The sequence below is a fragment of the Furipterus horrens genome, unplaced genomic scaffold (assembly GCF_987537825.1).
Source record: "Furipterus horrens unplaced genomic scaffold, mFurHor1.1.pri manual_scaffold_11, whole genome shotgun sequence".
Taxonomy (NCBI): domain Eukaryota; kingdom Metazoa; phylum Chordata; class Mammalia; order Chiroptera; family Furipteridae; genus Furipterus; species Furipterus horrens.
The window spans coordinates 47,972,614-47,995,776 of NW_028327181.1; positions in this window are offsets into that span (position 1 = coordinate 47,972,614).

The following is a 23,163-nucleotide window of genomic DNA, read 5'->3' on the forward strand; positions in this document are numbered from 1 at the left end:
ATACGAGTATACAGAGTGGGGTAAAAAAACTAGGCTTACAGTTTCTTGTATGGAAAATAATACAATAATAAATAAATAGTAGTACAAGAATAAACTCTGTGTTTTGCATACCCACAACTGTAAACCTACTTTTGCCCACCCTTATATTTAATTTTGTAGCAAACTACCAAACTGCCTTTCAAAACCTATAGAATGTACCAACAGTGGATCCTAATGTAAACTATGGTTCATGGATTGTGACAAATGTACCGCGCTAACTCAAGATCTTGGTAATAGGGGCAATTGGGAGGACTATAAGGGGGCATATGGAAACTCCTTGTACTTTCATTTCTTCCCCTGAAAACAAACTGCTAATAGAAGTTTCGTATATATATGAAAAGAGATTCTCTGAAGAGAAAATTAAGATCTCATACACACACAAAATATTTTCAGTAGGAAAGAACAAGGCAGGCCAGAGAAGTAGTAATAAAGAAATTATGCATAATATTTTTACAGGAGAAAGATTTAGATATTTAAATCAAAGGGCAAAACAAATGTTAGGGAAATAAAAATAAACTTAGATTATCTGAATTAAAAATTTTTAATTTTCCTTTTGTTGGTGTGGGTCAGTTGGTTGGAGCATCGTCCCATACACTGAAGGGTTGGGGGTTTGATTCCTGGTCAGGACACATACCTAGGCTGTGGGTTCCATCCCCAGTCTGGGCACCTATGGGAGGCAACTGATTGATGTTTCTCTCTCATGGATGTTTCTGTCTCTCTCTAAAACCAATAAATATTTTTAAAAATTTAATTTCAATACATTTAAATATGACAGGAAAAAAATAGGCAAAATAAATAGCAGAAGAAAATGAAGTAATTAAAATATAATGCTGCAGAAAAAAAAAAACCCAAAAATTTTATATGAAGACAGTACTTTTTAATGTGCAAATTCAACAGAGACATTCTTATATTATTAGGGAACTCAGAAAATATACCTTATATATGCCCGTCCTGGAAAAATAAATGACCTGAAAATGCCCTGCCCACTAGAAATAAACTATAGTGAAGAATTCAAGAATAAAAAGTATTGCACAAAAGAAGTGGTGAAGCATAACGAAAGCGTAAAATGTTGATATAAAACTTATGATTGTTGCTATGATCAAGAAGGAATGAAAAAAATAAGAAAACTAATCATGGGAAAAGACTGCATAATATATTGTGAAATATTTACAAATATCGATCTTACTTAGAGGCCACAATTTTATTTTATAAATTACACGTTTTGGGAATTATACAGGCACAAAATGCAATAAAACCTAAATTTTTATTTATTTAAATATTTAATTAAATTTTATTGTTCATGTTATTGCAGTTGTCCCTGCCTTTTCCCCCTTTGCACATCCCTTCCTCACCCCAGGCAATACCCACACCATTGTCTGTGTCCATGGGTCATGCATATATAGTCTTTGACTAATCCCTTAACTTTTTTTCATCCAGCAACACTTAAAATTTTAATGCAACTATAAACACACAAAAATAAAACTTCTTGGCAATGTAAAATTTTCTGAGTACCCTGGGGCAAGGAAGAAAGCAAACCAGCAATTTTAGAGCTACTTAGAAAATCATGTCAGTTTCAAATTTGCATACCACAATTAATAAGATGTGGATTAAGCTGTACTCCCAGGTAACTTTATCACCTTAAGTATAATGACAATAACTGAACTAAGATTTTAACTTCTGTTTTAGGGTGCGTTCAGGCTCAGCTGTTTACTGGCTGTGACTCATTAATGAGAACAAGTGTTCCTCACCTGTTCTTTGTTGCTTGCCTTTTCTCACAGATGCTAGGACATTTATGGCCATTCTTGCTACTGCTCCAGCTGAACCTGGAAGAAGTCTCGGAAGCTCTGGGATCCGGAAGAACCTTGCCTAGATGGTGGTGTTCAAGTCGCCAATTGGCCAAGGCACACCGAGAGCCTCTGACGTCACTAGACGGGACATCTGTCGATATACTATCAGTACCAGCTTGTACAGAGGGTAGCATAGCAATGCCCACTGAAGTTAAAACAGAGAATCACATGCTTGAGTCAGTTTAAATACAACGAGAAAGGTATCTTTTTCTTTTTCTTTTTAAAAAAAGCTGCTGTTAGATCTAGATGGTAAAGAAATGTTTATGTATGTAGACATATATATCTATATAAATTGTCTAGCTGAGGCAGAACCTTCAGCTGTCATTTGGTTAATAAACACATTTTAGTATTAGCGTGTTCTACTGCCTGCACAGTTGCTCATTGAGCGAAAGTTCTGTAGATGTGTGCATATTTGACAAAATTAAATTTGTGGAAAAATGTACAATTTTCACTTGTGAAATGGTAAATTATGAATAAAAACTTTTTTTGCTAAAGACAAATACTATTTGGATATACTATTTGGAACTGGGGTTTAATGGGAAACCAGCAGGTTTTCTCTCCTAGTTATGCCCAGAGTATCCTTCTAGAAGATGCACTGAAATGAAGGGAAGGGGGTACTGAGTGAGGGCTAGTGAACGCTGTTTTTTCCGATGGGATTAAATAACCTAAATGAACTTTCAATGTTTATTCCTTAGAACTGGGTTTAAAGAAGCGCATTATGAGCTCCTAGGGTGACAGTGGCCACCCTCAGGTCAGTTTCTAAGCTCTGCAGCCTAGTATCTCTGTCATATTACACTGAGCACCAGAGAGGCCACAATAAACATGATGGGAAGGCTCTCATTTTACATCAGTCCCCAAAGAACCAGGGTTTTATAGCTGTGTTATTGACATGTCAAAAGAGGATCCAAGCCTGCCTGTTAAAAGAGAATATAAACATTAGAAGTATGAACAATTTAAAGAATAAAAATATTTTTATGTGCACTAATTACTAGTTTTAAAAAGAGTCAGAGCATGTTTTCCTTTACATAGAGAAATCCGTTATAAATAGTCATGGAAATGTTGCATTAGTAAAAGTACACTACAAAGGGGAATATTGCACACTTTTTACTATTTTAGAGAAAATAATATAATACTATGTGTGATTATTTATTTATTTATAAGAAGTAAGAAAAGTGTATTTTATTGATTATGTTGTTATAGTAGTCCCAATTTTTTCCCTTTGTTCCCCTCTGCCCAGTACCCCCTTCCTTCTGTTACAGAAACAGGGGAGTCCAAAAACAAACCCCAGAGTTTGCGGATGGGAGATAGGAAGCAGGAAGCAGCTTTCAGGATGCCCTTGCATGCCTGGAGCTAGTGGCTGGATACATTGTTGCAAAGATCCGCTTTACTTCCAAGACTCAGGAAGATGGGAGGGATCTTGGACTGTGGGCTGGTATGGAAGAAGCAGACAGAGCCTAAGGAAGAAGCAGACAGAGCCTACGCAGGGTTCTGTGAATGGTCAGGACGGTTTGCAACACCCACTGTGAGAGGACGCGGGGGGAGAGAGGAGGCAGGGTGGAAGAGAGAAGCAGCTGCGGACATTTTGGGCTGGCTCCGGCTCTAGGAGGCTCTCTCTCTCAGGCTCTCTCTGGCCCTCACGCCCTCACTCTCTGGCTCTTGTGGGCTCCCTCCATCTGGCTTGGAGAAGGGTCTCCAGGCGGCTTTAAGAAGAGGCTCTTGCCAGGCTGCTTGGAGAAGGAGAGGAGATCCATGCGATTTGCAGAAAGAAGGCAGTTTACAAGGAGGCTGAGAATCCAGGTGGTCCTGGATTGAGAGCTGGAGGGCACCACAGCACAGAAAGGACCTCCCCAATCAGAACTGAGTGATTGGCAGCTACTGGTAAAGCTGAACTGTGCCTGGGAAGTAGGGAAACGGTGTTTCTGACTTTCCTAAGACTGGCCAGGTCTGGGAGGGGGAGGCAGAACTATGTGTGAATAATTCTTTTCCTTTTCACCAAACTCTGGTATTCAGAGTTATAATTCTGGCGGCGGGCAATCGGGCCCCTAACTAAACAGCCCGTGGGTTCTGTTTCAATCGAAGCAGCCCAAGGGTTCTGTTACACTCCCAGCAATCCCACCCCCCTTAGTTCATGTCCGTGAATCATGCATGTAAGTTCTTTCGCTTCACCCTTTTCTATATTATTCTTAACATCCTCCGGTCTATTTTGTACCAACCGATTATGCTTCTCAATCCCTGCATCATTTCCCCATTTCTCCCTCTTCCTCCTCCCAGCTGATAACCCTCCAAGTGATCCTCATACCTATGATTCTGTTCCTATTTTGATTAATTTATTTTTGTTTCTGTTTTTCTAAATCCTGTTGTTGATAGTTGTGAATTTTTTGTCACTTTAATTTTCATAGTTTTGATCCACTTTTTCTTAAATAAGTCACTTTAACATTTCATATAATAAAGTCTTGGTGATGATGAACTCCTTTAGCGTTACCTTGTCTGGGAAGCACGTCATCTGCCCTTCCATTCTAAATGAAAGCTTTTCTGGATAGAGTAATCTTGGTTGTAGGTCCTTGTTTTTCATCTTCTTGAATACTTCTTGCCAGTCCTTTCTAATCTGCAAAGTTTCTTTTGAAAAATCAGCTGATAGTCTTATAAAGACCCCTTTGTAGGTAACTCTCTTCTTTTCTCTTGCTGCTTTTAAGATTCTTTCTTTATCTTTTAGCTTTGGCATTTTAAATATGATGTGTCTTGGTGTGGTCCTCTTTGGGTCTAGCTTGTTTTAGACTCTCTGTGCTTCTTGGACTTGTATGGCTATTTTCTTCACCAAATTTGGGGAGTTTTCTTTCATTATTTTTCTCACATAAGCTTTCAATTTCTTGCTCTTCCTCTTCTCCTTTTGGCACCACTATGATTCGGATGTTAGCATGTTTAAAGTTGTCCCAGAGGTTCCTAAGCCTCTTCTTGTTTTTCTCAATTACTGTTTCTTCATTCTGTACTGGTTGACTGTTTATTTCTTCCTTATGTTCCAAATCATTGATTTGAACCCTAGTTTCCTTCCCTTCACCAATGGTTTCATGTGGATTTTCCTTTGTTTCACCTAGTATAGCTTTCATGTCTTTCCTTATGTGTTTGCCATACTTAAGCATATCTGTCAAGTCTGTAAGCATCTTTATCACCGGTGTTTTGAACTCTTCATCCGTTAGGTTGGCTAGCTCCTCACCTATTAGGTTGGCTATCTCCTTGTCACTTAGTTCTCCAATTGTAACCTTGATTATTCCCATATTTCTCTGTATCCTCATCTTGACAAGCTTCTGTGTTTGCCTCTGTGTCTTAGGTAGAGTTGTAGCACCTGTTATGTTGTAAGGGGTGGTGTCTTAAGTATTCATTAGTGCAGGGTGACCTGTTTCATCTTGTTGTGGCACTGTCTGTGAGGGAGGGTTCTGAGAGGGAACAATACCACTTGCCTAGTACTTACCCCTTTTCCAGTCACTTCTCCCACCATTTCCTGTATGGGACTGGTGCCTCTCTAGCTGTTGCCCTGGCCATGGTTTCCAGAGTGGTTGGGTCTGCAGATGATCTAGGACCATGGAGACCCTCTAAACAAGTGGACTCTGATGAGAGATCAGCAGTTTCTTCTGCCACCCAAACTCCCACTGGTTTTCATAGTCAAAAGCAATGAGGCTTTATATCCTCTGGCACCAGAACAATGAGTTGCATGGTCTAGTGTGGTGCTGGGAGTGTCCCTCAGGTGACCCTCCCCACTTTTTAAAACATGTGACTGTGCTTTCCTCCTGCCAGCCACAGCCACTGTAGCCACCATGGCAGCATGTCCTCTCACCCTTTCTAGTTGCCTGGATTAGTATTTCTTCTTTATATCCTTGTTTGTTGAACTTTCATGCAGCTCAGTTTTCTGGAATCTCTTGTTGTCTCTAGTTTTGAGGTAGTTGTATCACTTCTTAGTTGTGGACAGAGATGCAGCATGTCTACCTATGCCTCTATCTTGGCTGAAAGTATTCATTTTTTTTTAATGGAAATTGTTTCCAGAATGTTCTCAAGATCTTTCATCTTCTGTACTCACAAAAGAGTTATCATAAAATTCTATGCCTGGTTTCCTAACTTCATCATATTTCTGGGAAATGCTTTGCAGATAATTTTCCTTTGCTACATTAAAGAAAGCCTTACCATGCGAGCCAAAAGTGAATAAAGGATTGGTACTGGATGAATCTATATAATTTATGTTAAAATATCCATTGATAGAAAATTTTGACAATCAGTACCATCCAGCTTGCTTTTGACATGCTTAGGACTTTTATTTATATGAGCATTTTTACTCATTGATTGAGTCATTCATTTATTCCTTTACTCCTTTATCAATTCAGTCAATTTATTAAATGCCTACTATTGCTAGGTCCTTTGCATATAAAAGGAGCAAGATATGCTCTTAAAGAAATTATTGTGTAGGCAGGGACACAAACAGTGCTGTTAGGGCTAAATCCAGGGACTATAGGAGCGTTGGAAAGGGACAAGTAGCACCATCCTTCAGCAGGGGGCAGGGGTAGGGTGGTCCCAGTGAAGGGAACTGAAGGAACATAACAGCAGGATTCTAAGCACAGTTAGGGTTTAAACAGGTGAGAGGAAGAGTGTGTGAGGACAGTGGGGAGAGGCACCGAACCTGGGGGCATAGCAGAAGAAGGAGCCCTTGAGGGCAGGGGTATAATGTGAAGGGAATGAGGAAGTAGGGGAGAGGAGAATCTGGAAAAGTATGAAGAGTCCAGTTTCTGAAGGACTTTCCATGTTTAACAGTTGGGATTTTATCCTTAGAACATGCAGAACTCTTGAAGGGCTCAAAGCATCAAAACAATGTGGTCAGATTTGTTTTATAGTACAAAGGCAAATCTCAATGTGGAATGAAAAAATAATTTTTAAATGTGATGAGAAATGTGGCAGCAAAACTGGTTAGGGGACTATTAAAGCGATCCAGAGAAGAGACACTAAATAAGATGCAGATAAGAGATACCAGTGACAGCAACTAAAGTGGTGACCTTGAAGAGGAGGCCCTAGACGGCTTTGGTAGGATTGACAAGACTTGGGACGGATGGGGTGGACGAGGAGAAGGAGAGGGAGGAGCCCTACATGGTGCCGTGTGCAGATTTGTGGTTCTAGTCACTGCAGAGAACCGAGCACAGGGAAGGCTGAAAGTTAGGTAGAGGAAGGGAGCAAGGGTGGGAGCTCTGTTGTGGACATACTTGTTGACACTGGAGGTCAAGGTTTCCACTAGCAGCTGAGTGTGTAGATCTCAAATGAGCTGGAAAAAAGCCATAGCAATGAAGGGGGTCACTGCTGGGGAGTGTCCAGCATAAGCAGACCCAGAGCAGAAGCTAGCATGGAAGAAAATCTTCAGGGGAGGGAGCAGGAGAAAGGCCTATAGCCCAAAGGATGTGCTGAATGACACCACAAGGCTGTGATCAATAAAACCCAGAAAAGGAAAGATTCTGCAGACCTAAGGTTACATGAAAATTAAGAGACATAAGAACCAAATGCAAAGTGTGGATCTTGATTAAATAAACTGTAAAAAGCATTATGAGTAATTGGGGAAATATAAACAGTTTCTGGATATTTGATGGGGCATTACTGTTAATTTTTTCAGTATGATGAAACTGTTGCAGTCATTTTATATAGATTTTTTGTTCTTTTTTATTGTGATAAGACACGTATAACAAAATTTTCCTTCTTGATCATTTTTAGCGTATGGTTAAGTAGCATTAAATACAATCATAATGTTGTGCAACCATCACCACCATTCATCTTCATAGCTCTTTTTATTTTGTAAAACTGACACTCTATGCACATTACACACGAGCTCCCTATTTCCCTGATCCCCAGCCCTGGAAGCCATCATTCTCCTCTCTATCTCCATGACTTTGACTTGTCAAAGTATCTCATGTAAGTGAAATCATGCAGTATTTATATTTTTGTGACTTTTTTGTGTGTGATTTCACATTACATAATGTAATTGTTTTTTATAAAATTTTTTAGAAATACATATGGAAATATTGACAGATAAAAGGATGTTATATCTTGGATTTAATGCAAAATAGACTTGAGGTCCAGGAGTGGAGCAATGATTATGGTGTAGATGGAACAAGAATGTAAGGAGTGGATAACTGGTGAAGCTGAGTGATGGGTGCATGGGGATTTACTGAACCATTCTATACTTGTGTGTGTTTGTGATTATAAAGGTTAAAAATCAAAAAGTGCTTCCCTGTCCTCATGGCCAAATTTATGCAATAGAACTTTTTTTTTTTTTTTTTAATGAAATCTCAGATGGGAACTCAGTCTACCAAGTATAGGTTGAAGAATGGCTCTTCTTGTACACATAAGACTGGGAACCCACGGCCCACAGCTCTGACTTCCTTGTAACCTCCGTGCCCTGCCTCTTGGCTTCCCAAAACTCTAGTTTTCTTGAAGAACATTGCTGGTAAATAGACTGACATGTGGAAAGTGGTAATGAGTAATAACATTGCCAGTGATATACTTTAATTTTTTTCCTCACGCCCACAGATCTCCCTTGAGAGACAATGAACATATAGCTCAGTACTGAACATCATATTTACCATCAAGTAAGTCAAGTGAGTTCCCTGGGTTTCTTCACAGTAGCTGATATCAAGTTCTAAAGGCAACAATCATTCTGCCACCATTATTTTTACTGTAGAAAAACATACTGCATTTCTGTCATGTAGACAGTAATTTCTTGAACATGTTTTACTATCAAATCTGGCCTAATGTCCAGGAAAAATAAAAATGTACCATAAAGCTACACAGAGTGTTTCTCTGTACTATATACTACACCAGTTACACCATACATAACCGTAACACATTAACCAAAACTAAGAAATTAACATGATACAATGCTCTTAACTGAACTACAGACTTTATTTCTTTATTTGGATTTTTTTTGCTCTAGGATTCAATCCAGCATACCATACTGCGTTTAGTTTTCATGTCTTCTCAGTCTCTTCCAATATGTGAAAGTTGCTCCATCTTTCCTTGAGTTTCATGACCTTGTCACTGAAATGCATGCATTTAAAAATCAATGTCACACCCTCCTCTGGGATTGGAGTATTCCATAAAAAGTGGAATAGCCCCTCTAGATGGTACTTGGTCTGATGAAGAAGTTCTGAAAGTTGAAGCACTCTCCTGTTCTTGAAGCTTCTTTCATCCTCCCCCTGCCTTTCCCTTCTTCTTTCCAATCCAATTGAAGTCTTCCATTTAGGATTCAGCTGAAATGACGATCCTCTATTAATGAAATTTCTTTTTGTGGGACAAGTTAGTACTTGCTAGTTTCTGTAAAGGAAATGCAACACATAGCCACAGTGAGACGCTTTCAGATGGGCTGTGGAGGAGGTGGGTCATTCTGCAGCTGGCAGCGCGCTCACTCTGCTACAGCGGATCGGGGGACTGGTGCTTGACATACTTCTTTTAAAGCCAACCACTCACACTTTTACTTTAAAAAATACTGCAACAAAACAGAAAACAAACCTGGCTTAGCTGGCGGGAGCTGCTGCTTTATTGATGCACTTGCTTTATGGTCTAAAATGGGATTTTAATAAATTTATGCTCCAGGAGACACATTCGGAGATGAAGTACTTTATACTGGGTCTCTGCCTTCCTGCCAAGGCTTAGCTCTCTTCATGTCCCTCAGGGTCCCCATGAAGGCAGAGTGTACCCGTATCACCACTTAGAATCTTACTAGCCTTGGGCATTCTCTCCACAAATACCAAAATGTATCACATCAGGTATGAACAGGTCGACCTGCTCTCCACCATCTCTGAGGTAGCTTTATTTTTGTCAGTAAACTTAAAGATAAACTGTCAAATCTGAAATTACTATACTCAAATACAGTGAAGGCTCATTAATCTAGATTTCACTAATTCCAAGTCTATAATATTATTCATGAATAGTAAAATGCTTTAAGTAAAGAAATGGACAATATGTTTTTTCTATGAATTTTCAGTTTGCTTGGGGGTAAAGTAAATCTACTTAGATGTCAGTTACTATTGCAAAAGAAGGACTGATCTTACGAAATTAAGCAGTTTTCTCATATACTTTAGGGTTTTGAGATTTCGTGTGGTAAGAGATTCTGATATTTGTTATATTATGGTGTGGCAGTACAATTTGTTACTTGGTTGATAATAGGTGCCATTCTTGAACATAATGGAACCACTCTTTAAAACTGATGTACGACTTTCAATTTTTACTGTCAAACTGAACTTTATTCCCAATTGTATTATAAGCTCCTTGAATTAAGGATCATGCATCTTACATTTTTTGTGTTCCTAACCCACTCTCAATTGCTGCCTTGCTGTGGGGCTCACAAATGCGTGGTACACGGGGGAAATACTTAGCACAAGGTTTTGCGTGCATATTGTCAGACTTGATTATTCTGAACATGCATGTTTGAGCGAGTTTAAAGCAGCTAGACGTGCTCTTGTTAGTTTCTCCTCTATCTAGATTTTTAAAGTGTCTCATTAAATTGGTTTGTATTTTCTCACTGTGCGTGGTATCAGGATGATTTGACTGCAAGTAACAAATAATCAAATAAAAACGGCCTAAACAAAGAAGAAAACTTATGATCTCATATTACATGAAGTTTGGGGGCTGGGTGGTTCAACACTGATTAACTTAGAACTTTGAACGTGACACCCAGGACCCATTTTCACTGCGGCAGCTACAGCGCTTCACCCTTCAGGCTTGCAAGGTGCTGCAGCAGTTGCACGGCAGGTACCCCGGCACAGCCCTCCTTCAGGACCAGAGAGAGGGCCTCCTTCCTTCCATGCCTTTCCAGAAGCTCCACAGAAGACTTCCTTCATAGCACAGGTCCGTTCCTCTCTGGTCCCCGGCAAGGGGAAAGGACTGAGCATACTCAGTGCAGACCAATAAAGATTCATCCTTTCGCCACACAGGTGCCCAATCTCTGGAAAACATGTGGCTGCTCAATACATAAGCGAAGCGAGAACCCCAGCACGAAGAGTGGCTGCTAACTATTGGGCACAGACAACAGTGTCTGCCACAAACCACACGTCTTCCTGCGGTAAAGCTGAGCCGATCCCACGTGGTTCTGTGCTTTCTCTGTCGTTGGCCTTTGTCTTTGCCATCAGGTGAGAGTTGCCCATGTCGTCCTTGTGGCTTGCCCCCTTGACAACATAACTCAGGTGTTGTTCAGACAGAGGGGATAACATGCCAAAAGCAGGGGGTCGCAGTCCTAGGTGATGGATGATGGTCATCTCAGCTCCACTGGCCAATGAATGATTTAGAAATGTCCACGTCCATGGTCACTGAGATGGAAGACACATTCGGTTGGGGGCGTCTGGGAAAGCTTGTTCTACCCCATAAAATGGGGGATGACCAAGGGGTCTGCTCCCTAACTTGCTTTCTGCCTTTGAACTTGGTTGTGTGAAGACACGATGCTTTGAGTTGCTGCAGTCACATCTCAAGACCTTCAAGGGAAACAGTCCTAGCACACAGGATGGCAGAGCAGACAGGCAGAAAGGGCCCAAGTCTTCGGGATGTCGCTGGCCTCCGGACTCAGACACTCAGGTGAGATAACAGAAAACCCCCACTATTTAAGGTTTAGACGGCTGCTTTGACATGGCTGTTGCTACCTGCTGCTGAAACCATCTTGACAGATCATCTTTCTAGGAAGACAACTTCAAAGCCCTTTATTGTGACATCTGTATAAACAATGCAAACATTTTTTTTCTTTTATCTTTTAAAATAATAGTCGAAGTCTGCTTCAGGCAAAAAGACTAACAGAGAACACATACATAATTGAAGCTCCATAACTATTCATTTAAAAATGAATAAATGTTCTACAGGTTACTATAATAATTTTTCTCAGGGAACATATTATTTTTGGATACTTCTATCAACTAACAGTATTTCTCTGGCACTACTGGGAGCTCTGTGTTTATGTCCTCAGTAAAAACTGCATTTCTGCACATTTTTCTGCTGCTTTGGGACCTCAGATGTTCCTGGAAAGAATTAATTTTAGCTCTCTGGCTTCTCCTTTTTTAACTGTTAGCTCATAACTTGCTGTTGCTAGCAGTTAGCTAGCTGTAAGCATTGATCCAAAAATATGTTCTTATGATACCTTCTTCTCACAGTCACTTAATACACCAGGCAGTTTAAACATTTCTCCATACTATTTCACAGACTATTTACTTTTTACTAAAAAAAACCCCTTTTTAAAATATATGAACTATTTGAAATACACAGCAAAGTCCAGAAAGTTATATACAAATAATCATATACTTCAGTACCCTCAGCCACATACTCATATTAAACTCAGGCTTAATATATGTTAGCATGTAGCCATATTTCCTTAAAGATAAAGCTGTAAGTTTATCTTCATCTTTTTTTCTCCCTTCCCAGAGGTAACTGTTGTCTTGATGATGACTACAGTGATGATGATGATGATCATGATGGTAATAAAAACAGCAAATGTACTGTATGCTTGCCATTATTCTAAGCACTTTATGTACATTAGCTCCTTTACTGCACACAGTGGACATAGGATATAAACACGATTGTTATCCCCCATTTAATAGAGGAGGGGCTGAGAAAAGGTTGCTGAAACAATTTGTCCAAGACCACACAGCAGGTAAGCAGAGCAGCCAGGATTCCAAGTCAGGTAATAATCTAGGTCTCCCATCCCCACCCCTATTCTGATGTTGCTGTGCATCAGGATATGCCTTCTTTCAACACGTCTGCATCCATAATGAATACACATAGAGTTTACCTCTATATATTTAAAAAGTGTATGATTTGATAACATTTGTGTTTTTTCCTGTTTTTTTCTTATTATCAACCATGTTGCAATGAACAATTTAGCATATATTTCCTTGAGTACATATTGCTCCACGGCAAACATCTGGAAGCTACATTTCTGGTTGGTACATTATGCACATTACCAGCTTTTTTTCTTTTTAATTATTCCAAAATTAGTCTTTGAAGTAGTTGTAACAATTTCCAGCCATGCCAGCAACTGTATAAAACTATATGTTTTCCAGTAGTCCCACCAGTTCTTGGTACTATTGGATTTATTGATTATCAATGATCGATTTTTGTTAATTGCTAGGTATGGGATGGCACTTTATTGTTGTTCTAGTTTGCAATTTTCTTTGATTACTAGAGAGGTTGAAGCATCTTTTCATATGTTTATTTGTACTTTCTTTTTCTCTTGGATTAATTGCCTTGCCTGGTTTTTAAGGAATTCTATTATATCGAATATTACGATTACATAAAGCCAGTTACATGGGTTGTAAACATCTTCCTTCATAGATAGTGACTTTCTTTTTGATGTCACCCTGATACACAGATTCTGAGTTTCATATAGTTATATTCTCAATGTTTTCTTCCCTCAGTACAGTTTATGCTTTTGGCATCCTAAATAATATGACACTACTTAAGTGTCGCTGGTTCGATCTTCCAGTCAGGGCACATCAGAGAAGGAAAACTCTCCAAAAAACCTCCGCTGCCTTGCGGCATACCTCTTCAGGGGAAAGGCTAAGGGAGTAAACCCCGACAGAAAATCCGGAGCCGGAGTCCCTAAGGCGGTTTGACGTTGTAGTCAACACCGGCAACTCCTGCGGCGCACCTGAAGCCAAGCTGTATTGACTCCGTCTTTCCCTTGGACCCTTCAGCTGCGAAGAGAGGGGGGGGGTCTGCTGCATGGGCAACAGCAGACCCTCCATATCACCCTGCCCAGGCTCTGTAGCTTCAGCTTCACTGGAGAGGACACTCCAGCGTCATCGCAAGATGTCGATTCAACACGGGAGGAGACAGATACCATGTCACTCCCGAGTCGGACTGCACAGCCATTCTCGGCGGTGCAGATAGACTCTTAAGAAGCTACACCATCGTCTCTCGAGACGGACGGCTGCCGACGACGACGACGACTTAAATGTCATCAAGATATTCTCCTATATTTTCTTTTTAAATTTTGCTCTTCACATTTAGGTGATTATTTTGTATGCTGTGAGGTAGATATCCAATTTTTCCTGCTTTCGTGTGAATAGTTGGACCACTCTTTTCCCCTATGAAGTCCCAGCATCATTTATTCAATACTCTCATTCTTTGCCCAATGATTTGCAATGCTATCTTGTCATATTCCAAATTTCCATAGCTTAGTGATTCAATTTCCAAGCTCTCTATCCCCCGTGGCAATATCGCACTCTTTAAATCACTGTAGCTTTATAATGAGTGCCAACATTCAAAAGGATAAGTCCCCCCATTTTTTTCTCCTCATCCTTCTGAAGCCTTCTCCACGCTCCTTTTCCTTTGCAATTTTTTAGCTTATTTTTGTCAAGTTCTCTGAAAAACCCTACTGGGATTTTTATTGAAATTGTATTGAATTTATAGGTAAATTGGGGGAAATTGCAGTCTTTAAAATATTGAACCCCCTCATTCATGAATATAGTAAATCCTTTGTTTCTTTCCCTCTTCAATAAGGTTTTGTTGCTTTCTCCATAAAAATCTTGCACACCATTTGTTAGATTTATTTCTAGGCACCTTAAAAGCTTTTACTGCTGTGGTTAATAATGTCCTTGAACAAAACTATTGATTTTTTATATTGATTTCCAGCAAACTTGCTGAACTTTCTTATTAGCACTAATATTTATTTATAGATTGTCTCGGATAGTCTATGTAAACATGTATTCTATGTACTAATTACATTACCCCATTTTCCCCACTCTTTAGTTTTTTGTGTCTCTGTGCTTTTAAAAATTGAGATATAATTATCCAACAGTAAAATTCACAGGTCATAATTATTTAGTTCAATGAGATCTGACACCTATATACATTTGTGTAAATCAACACCCCAATTAAAACACAGAACACTTCCACATCCCCAAAAGTTCCCTCGGGCTTCCCTGCCTTCAGTTGCCCTCTCCCAACCCTAGGCAAACAACACTCTGCTTTCTGTGGCTATCCATTAGTGTTTCCTGTTCTTGAGCTTCATACAAGTGGAACCATACAGTCTATTTTCTCTGGGGACTGGCTGCTTTGGCATAGCACAACGTCGTCTTAAGATTCGCTAGGCTGTCGCCTCTATCAGTACTCCATTCTTGTATGACGGAATAGTACCTATCAATTTGTTTACCCAATCTCCTGTTGACAGACATGTGGGCTAGTCTGAATTTTTTACTATTAGGAATAAGGCTGCTTTCAACATCTTAATCGTTTAACCTTTTCTTTTTCTTTTCTTATGTCGACAAGGACCTATAGTATAACACTGAGAGGAGACTAACAGTGGTATCCTTATGCTTTTAACATTATTAATTTCAATATTTGCAATGGCTTTTTGAAGGATATACTTGATGCTTTATTAAGTTAAGAGAGTTCTCATTGAGTCCTAGTTTGTTTAACAGAATTTATTTATTTATTTTGGGAAGGTGCATTTGCTCAATCAAGACTTATTGTTGAATTGTATTAAATGCCTTTTCTGCATTTTTAAAATGGTTTTTCTCCTTTAGTCTGTTAATATGATTATATTAACTGATTTAATCCATTTTTTACATTCTTTGATTATAATTAGCAATGAGTTAAGAAATTACATTGTCAGATTTAAAAAATAACATATTTAATACGATGGTCTCTTTGTTCATGTATGAAAGTGGCCTACAGTTTTTCTTTCCAGTTTTGTTTCAAGGTTTCTTGGCCTCATAAAATGAACTGGATAGCTTCCCTCCTTTTTCCATCTTTCTAAAGCAATTTTATGATATTAAAGTGATTCATGTCTTGAAGGCAGAACTTACCTGCAAAAGCAGCCAGGCTTGGCGATTGTGCCTGTGTGTGTATGAGGTAGGGCTGCAGCAGGGGCCATGTAGACCGATTAGTGTCTTTGGTAGTAATATATAGCTTATATATATTTCTTCCTGAGTCAGCTTTATTGTTATAGGTTTCCTCAACATTGCCCTTTTAATCTAAATTTTCAAATTTATTTATATTGTTTATAATATTTCTTTTATTTTTCTACTACATCTCTCTTAATATTCTTTCTATTGAGCGTTGTTTGTTTTTATTTTAATTTCTCTTCTTTTGATCACGTTAGCTAGATGGTCGCCTATTTAATTTGTCTTCTAAAAGACCCGTTTTTTCCTTTTGTTAACTTTCTTGACTGTGTCTTTATAATGTTATTAACTTCTGTTCTTAACTTTATTATTTCCTTCTTTCCAATTCATTTAGGTTTCCCAGTGGCTTGTTAACACGCATTCCTGGCAGGCAGGGACCTCAAAAAGTTTTAATTCCAGTCTCTATCATTCACCCAACTTGTATATTATAATTTTTAGCAGTTCATTTTTAAATAATATCCTCCAAATTATTTATTGTTTCTATTTTTGATATTTTAAGTTAATGTTTTACTTAGCCTTACCTATAGGTTTACCAACTATTGACATATTGTTTGTCCAATTGTGAGCATATTATCTTTGCTTTCTTTTACCAGTAGCAAGCCTAACAGCCCCTTTCTGAAAATGTGTTTACTTCACCTAGAGCATCTCATTATAATTTAGCTGATAATAGAATTTTAAGTTGCTGGTTATTTTCCCTCCATACTTTGAGGCTATTATCCCATGCATTCCAGTCTCTACTAATTCTGTTAGATATTCTGTTGCCATTTAGGCTGTTGTTTTATTATTGGTAATGTGTTTTTCCCTCTCTGGATATTTTGGTTTCCTTAGATTGCATATAATTTCATGGCAATGAGTCTAAATGTGAATTTATTTTTATATATGATGCTTAGACTCGCTGTGCTTCCTAAATCTGAATAATTCTCAACCACTATTATGAATACTGTTTATTCTCCATTACTTTTATTCTCTCTTTCTGAATTTTCTATTAGATACATGCTGGATTTTTCCATCTCTATTTCATGTCTTTTAACTTCTCTTTTTAATTTCTTGTCTTCTAATATCTTTCAGTCTGTGTTCTGGGTAATGTACCCAGATTTGGCTTCCAGGTCATTAATTCTCCTTCCATCTTATTAGTTCTGTACTGTTTAATACCTCTATTTATTCATGTCACATTGTATTATCTTTCAGGTTATTTTAAAATTATTTTATATTTCTGTTTTCTATTTCTTTTGACTTTGGTTCACAATGAATAATTTCCTTGTGTATTTTTCAATTTGGGATTATAAGAGGGACCTTTTCCCCCTTTGGGAATCTGCACAGCTTCAGTGATTAAAGAATCCCCCAGTATGTGTTTGTTTCCTTCTTCTGAACCACACCCAACCCCCCACCCCCAAGCTGACAGCAGCCTAAAAGTAATTTTACATCTTTTTTTTTCAGCTCGAAGATTTCTCACACCATGAATGCAGTGTAGAACAAACTCAAAACACACAGACTTAGGATGTTGAGTTTTGATGGCAGAATTATTCATTGATTTAGTCTTCTAATTCCCTAGCTAGAGTTATGGCCAAGACAACCTCCATATTGTTTCTCTGGCTGAGTAGGCAGAGTTTGTTGGTCCAGTTTTACTGAGTTAGCAACCCATCAAAAGTCAAATTCCTAGCCACCCATATTAGATAACGCTCCATAATGGCTAAAGCCTCAGCTCATGCACCTGCCTAGGTGTCCCTCAGCCCTGTCCTGGCTTCTCACATGTGGGCTCTCCCTTTCTTTTCTTGACCACAGTCATAGATTTTTAAAAATATTTTATTTATTTATTTTTAGAGAGAGGGGAAGGGAAGGGGAAAGAGAGGAGGAGAAACATTGATGTGTGGTTGCCTCTCATGCACGCCCAACACCTGGCCTGCAACCCAGGTATGTGCCCTGCCTGGGAATTGAACCAGCAACCCTTTGCTTTGCAGGCCGGCACACAATCCACTGAGCCACACCAGCCAGGGCAGAGTTTTTTGTTATGATAAGATATACATAACATACAATTTAGCATTTAAACAATTTTAAGCATACAGTTCAGTGGTATTAAGTTCATCGCCATTGCTGTGCAACCACACTATTTTCCATCTCCAGAACTTTCTCATCTTCACAGAATGAAACTCCATATCCATTAAACACAAACTCCCCATTTTCCTCCTCCCCTCCCTCCAGCCCTCCCCCCCAGCCCCTGGAACCACCATTCTGCTTTCTGTCTCTATGAATCTGGCTACTTCAGGTACCTCATGAAAGAAGAATCATATAGTGTTTGTCCTTTTGTCTCTCGATTATTTCACTTAGCATGATATCCTCAAGGTTCATCTATGTTGTAGCATGTGTCAGAATTTCCTTTCTTTATGAGGTTGAATAATATTCCATCTTATGTATAGACCACATTTTGTCTGTCCATTCTTCCACTGATGGACACTTGGGCTGGTACCACTTTTTGGCTATTAGTGTGAATAATGCTGCTATGAACACAGGTGTGTAAATATGTGTTCAAGTTCCTGTTTTCAATTCTTTTGGTCAAATATATATATATACAGAAGTAGTAGACTTGCTGGATCATATGGTAATTCTATGTTTAATTTTTGGAGGAATTTCCAAACCATTTTCCATAGCAACAGCCATAATTTTGAAAAGTTATATCTTAACCTGTATTTCCACATGTTATTAGTGGTAGCCTAGTCTACTGTCTTCCGCAAACCAGAAGTCCTGTTCCCTTTAGCTGATATAACTTTTCTTTTTCATACAGCTTCTTCCTTTTTTCACCCAAGGAGTCTTTCTGTGACTATTTCAGGTCCCAGATAGGAATTCCAGAATAGCTAAGCTAATACAGGTCTGCTCAGGTGATCTATATATGGGTGTGGTAAAGCAGGGGGAACGCCTCTTCATAAATTTGGAAATACAATGTGTGTCTGAAGGAATCATAGCTGTGAACAGGTTTGCTTTCACTTACAGATTTTTAGGTTGTTACCATTTAAAATATATTTGATCACAAAACTTTAGGTTTTTTCATTTAAATTATGTGTCCATTCCAGGTGTATTTCATAACCATACTTTTTCTAAGCCTCCTTTATTAAAAAATAACCAACATTTAATATAAGGTAATATTTAATGACTGAGTTAAAATAAATTCCTTTTTTTTTTCTGGAGGTTTTTTTTCTTTTTAATTTTATTTTTTTGTTTTTCAATTACAGTTGTCCCATTTTTTCCCCATTGCTCCCCCCCACCCAGCCCACCCCTTCTCCCACAATCATATCCCTCCCCGTTGTCCATGTCCCTGAGTCATTTATATTTTCTGGAGGTTTTTAACTTCATTAAGGATCTCTGAGCATGCTAAATTCTTCTATAACACCCTCTTTGCCTCATATTTTTTCTTGAACTTCCTGCCACCTTACCTTTAAAAGTTTTCTTCTGGAGAAAAAGGTAAGCAAGTTGTGGAGAAAAACATATTTGGTTAATAAAAGAATTTCAAGAACATTACTATTTCATCAAATTTCTAGTCTTCAAAGAAAATAAAAGTTATATCCCTTTAAACAGGTGCTTTAATCAAAACTGCATTCATTCATAATTTTAATCAGCAAAACTCTTACCAAGCTCCTCATATTGCAACAGGTGAGAGATAAAGAAGACATGTTCCTTTGTTCACAAAGAGCTCAGTATCAGGAAGGCAGTAGTGAAAACAAATCATCTTAGACCTGTTTTTCTGACAGCGGGGCAGACTTGAGCCTCTGGAAACAACTAAAATGCCAGCTAAAATGCAGTCAAATTTTTCAAAACTTGTAAAAGGAGAAACCCACAGGAATAACCAGGGTCCTAAAAGACATTTCCTGGATCTTAGTGGCCTTAAATTGTTGTTTCCACAGTTTCAAGAAGTAGAAGATACTGCTTAGGGCCGACCAATATGCATGGTTTAATAGAAGACTCCATGACTAAAGCTGGGACACTCCCCCCACCCCCTCAAGGCTACCATATAAAACTAAATTAGAAATTATCTTGACACCCAAGGACCATCAAAGAAAATTTCCTGTCTTGAAACTGAATTCTGAGTGAAGAAAAAAAAATTCCCTTTGAAACCATATTTATAACCATCTATTCCTCCCACTGTGCAGCCCAAATGTATACTCACTGGAAACTCTGAAAAATCCTCAATCTTACAATTTGATTTAGAGTAATGATGGCTTGGTCATGACCTCTGGCATCTATGGCAGATGCAAACACCAATCTTCGTTGGGGGATTTCTCTGAAGGAACCCATCTTTAAACTAGGTCTCAAAAAATTCCTATGAAAAACTTCCAGAAAATATTAGTTTGTATAAGAAATACCAAAATAACAGTTGAAGCAAGTTACCATGAGTGAGAGGCAGCAGAATGTACAGACTCTAAAATCAAACATGAAAAGTTTTCAGGTGTAAGTATTGTCAAAACATTATAGAATAGGCATTTCTAGAGAAATAAAGAAGAGGTTAAATTTATAAGCAAACTACAAAACTATGACAATGATCAGATTTTTAAAAGTAAAACTTCTAAAAATTAAAAAATCTCTATAATAAAATATCAAAGCTCACTGTCTGAGCTTAATGGCAATTAGACCCAGTAGAAGAGAGAATTAGTGAGCTAACAAACAGATATAAATAAATATTAAACATACAGAGGTAAAAAAGAGATGGAAAATATTTCATCAGACTTCCAGAAAGAGAGGAGAAAATGAAGGGGGTGGGGGAGAAGAGAGTCAATACTTAGAGGGATAGATGGTAGACATGCACTTAGAAGGTAGTATGCTAAGTGAAATAAGATAGGCAGAGAAAGACAAATGCTGTATGATTTCACTTGTATGTGAAATCTAAACAAAACAAAACAAATACAACAAAAACAGATTCATAGATACAGAGAACAAAATGATGGTTGTCAGAGGGGAAGGGGGTGAGGGGATGGGTGAAAAAGGTGAAGGGGAATAAGAGGTACAAACTTCTAGTCATAGAATAAATAAGTCACAGGATGTAGTGTTCAGTGCAAGGAATATAGTCAAGAATACCCTAATAACTTTGCACAGTGACAGATGGCTACTAGACTTATAGTCATTATATCGTAAGGTGTATAAACGTCAAATCACTTCTGTACACTTGAAACTAAGAATATTGTATGTCAACTATGTTTTGTAAAAACATTTTTAAAGTAACCAGAATTAATGAAAGATACCAACTCTAAGCTTCAAGAAGTCAAAGTTTCAAAAAGCATATGTAAAGGGAAATACCTACCAGGACACATCATAGTAAAACTGCAGAAGACGTAAGTCAAAGAAAAGATCTTAAAGAGAGCCACAGAGAAAGCACAGATCACCTACAAAGAGGCTGCTGTTTAGACTGAGGCCTGACTTTTCAATAGCAGCAGAAGCCATGTATGCAATATGTTAAGGAAGAGTATTGGTTAATTGGATGATGAAGCAGGAGCCGGAAGCTTCAGGCTGTTGGGTGAGGAATGGCACTCGAACAGAGGGAACAGCATATGCAGAGGCGTGTGCAGAGACACATCACGGGATGTCTCGTCAGCTCCCACGGTGCTGGAGCAAGGCCCCGGTGAGGGGGAGTGGTGGCAGATGAGGCCAGACATGCGGGCAGAAACTTACGTGCCACCTGAGGGTTGGGACTATAGTTACAAACCATCTGAATTTTTGAGGGATTACTGTCTAATCCATGGAGAATGTACCTACCATGCTGACTCCTCTTGTTTTTTTCTTCTTCTTATAATGGGAGTGATTTTTTATAATGACTGGCTTCCCTTTAGATTGACCACAGGGAGTGTATGGGCTGATCAGGCTGATTCATTTGTGCTCTGTGTAACAGTGAAGTTAGGAGACCGGCCTTCTGACATCTGCCTCGGTCTCATGCTTCTTTAGGGCCCCTCTCTCGCCCCCTGGGCATTGACAAGAGCAAGCATCTGCTCTTTCAAAGCAGAAACACTTAAGTGGTCCTCAAGTCTGTTGGAGCTCAGGATGTTTTGGAGAGTTTTAGAAGAACGAATGTAACACCTATGAATGTCAGCCCAGAAACTGGTAGGAGAAAATACGTAACTCACTTTTCTACAATTTAACCTAAACTTCCTTGTGGGCTCCAACTCTACTAGGCAAATGCCAATTTAGGACTATCGCCTTTCTGCAAGGGGTCCTCTAAGTTCTGATGGTCTGAGGGTTCTTATCCCAGATGCCTTTGGTCCTCACTGACATTCATCACTTCAGCTGCCTCTTGGTCATTGGTTAGCTCAGGTAACCAAAAGCATTTTCCTCATTTTTAGTCCCGCGTCCACTAAAGGCCTATCGCTCTCTCCACTGCTTTAGTGCCATCCTTGGCAGGCAATGACTCATTCACTGCTTGTGTGGTGTGTTGGTTCATGAAAAAACAGAGGATGTCTGGAGCTCCTCTTCTTAGACGTTTCGCACCGCAGTTTCTACTCTGAATTTTGCTACATCCCCACGCTCCATCCAAACAATAAGGCCTGGGTTTTCTCTGATCAAAGAGTCTACAGATTAATATTTTAGGTCTCTTGCTCTTTCCCTAGGACTTTGTCTGGGGAAGAGGACCAGGGTTTTTTCCTTTGCAGCCCACCAAACCCATTCCCTTTGGAAAAACAAGAAGCCTCATTCCTGGTCCACAGGAGAGCAGTCCTAAAGTACAAAAACAATGATCAGGCTAAGAAGCCTTTTTTGAGTGCCTATTACTCACTATCCACTTTGCATACTCTCCTTAATCCTCAGAACTACAGTACCTATGCCCATTTGACACAAGAAAACTAAAGCTTGGAGAGATTACGTGATTTACTCTTGATTCTATAAACATGGAGCTGAGATTGGAGGCCAGGACTGTCTGGCTCTAGGGTCCAATTCTAAACCTTCCATTATCTCTTATTCTTACTCTTAATCTTGTAATCCTCAATCTTACCTTCTTCAAGGTAGTCATCTGGAGTTGTGTCTCTCATTTGGGTTTATACAATGCCCTGTTCACGTTTTATCTTAGCACTTGTCACAATGTATTGTGATAAACATATCTCCTAATCAGATCTCTCGAGACCCCAGCACAGTGCCTGCCCTACAGTAAAAATTTTCGTTGAACTAAGATAATATTTCTCCTATTGATATGTATTTGTTCTGTTACCACTGTGAGTGCCCCCTCTTGGTCCCACTGCTGGAGTAACTGGGATTGTCAGAACTAGTAAGAGGCATAAGACCTTGGCAAGCAAAGGCCATATCAAATTGGGACTGAGGGTCAGTTAGAGACTGTTCAGACCCTCAAACCTGCTGCTGGGGGAAGAGCCTATTCATTCTTGTTTGATTCATTAGGACTCATTTGGATC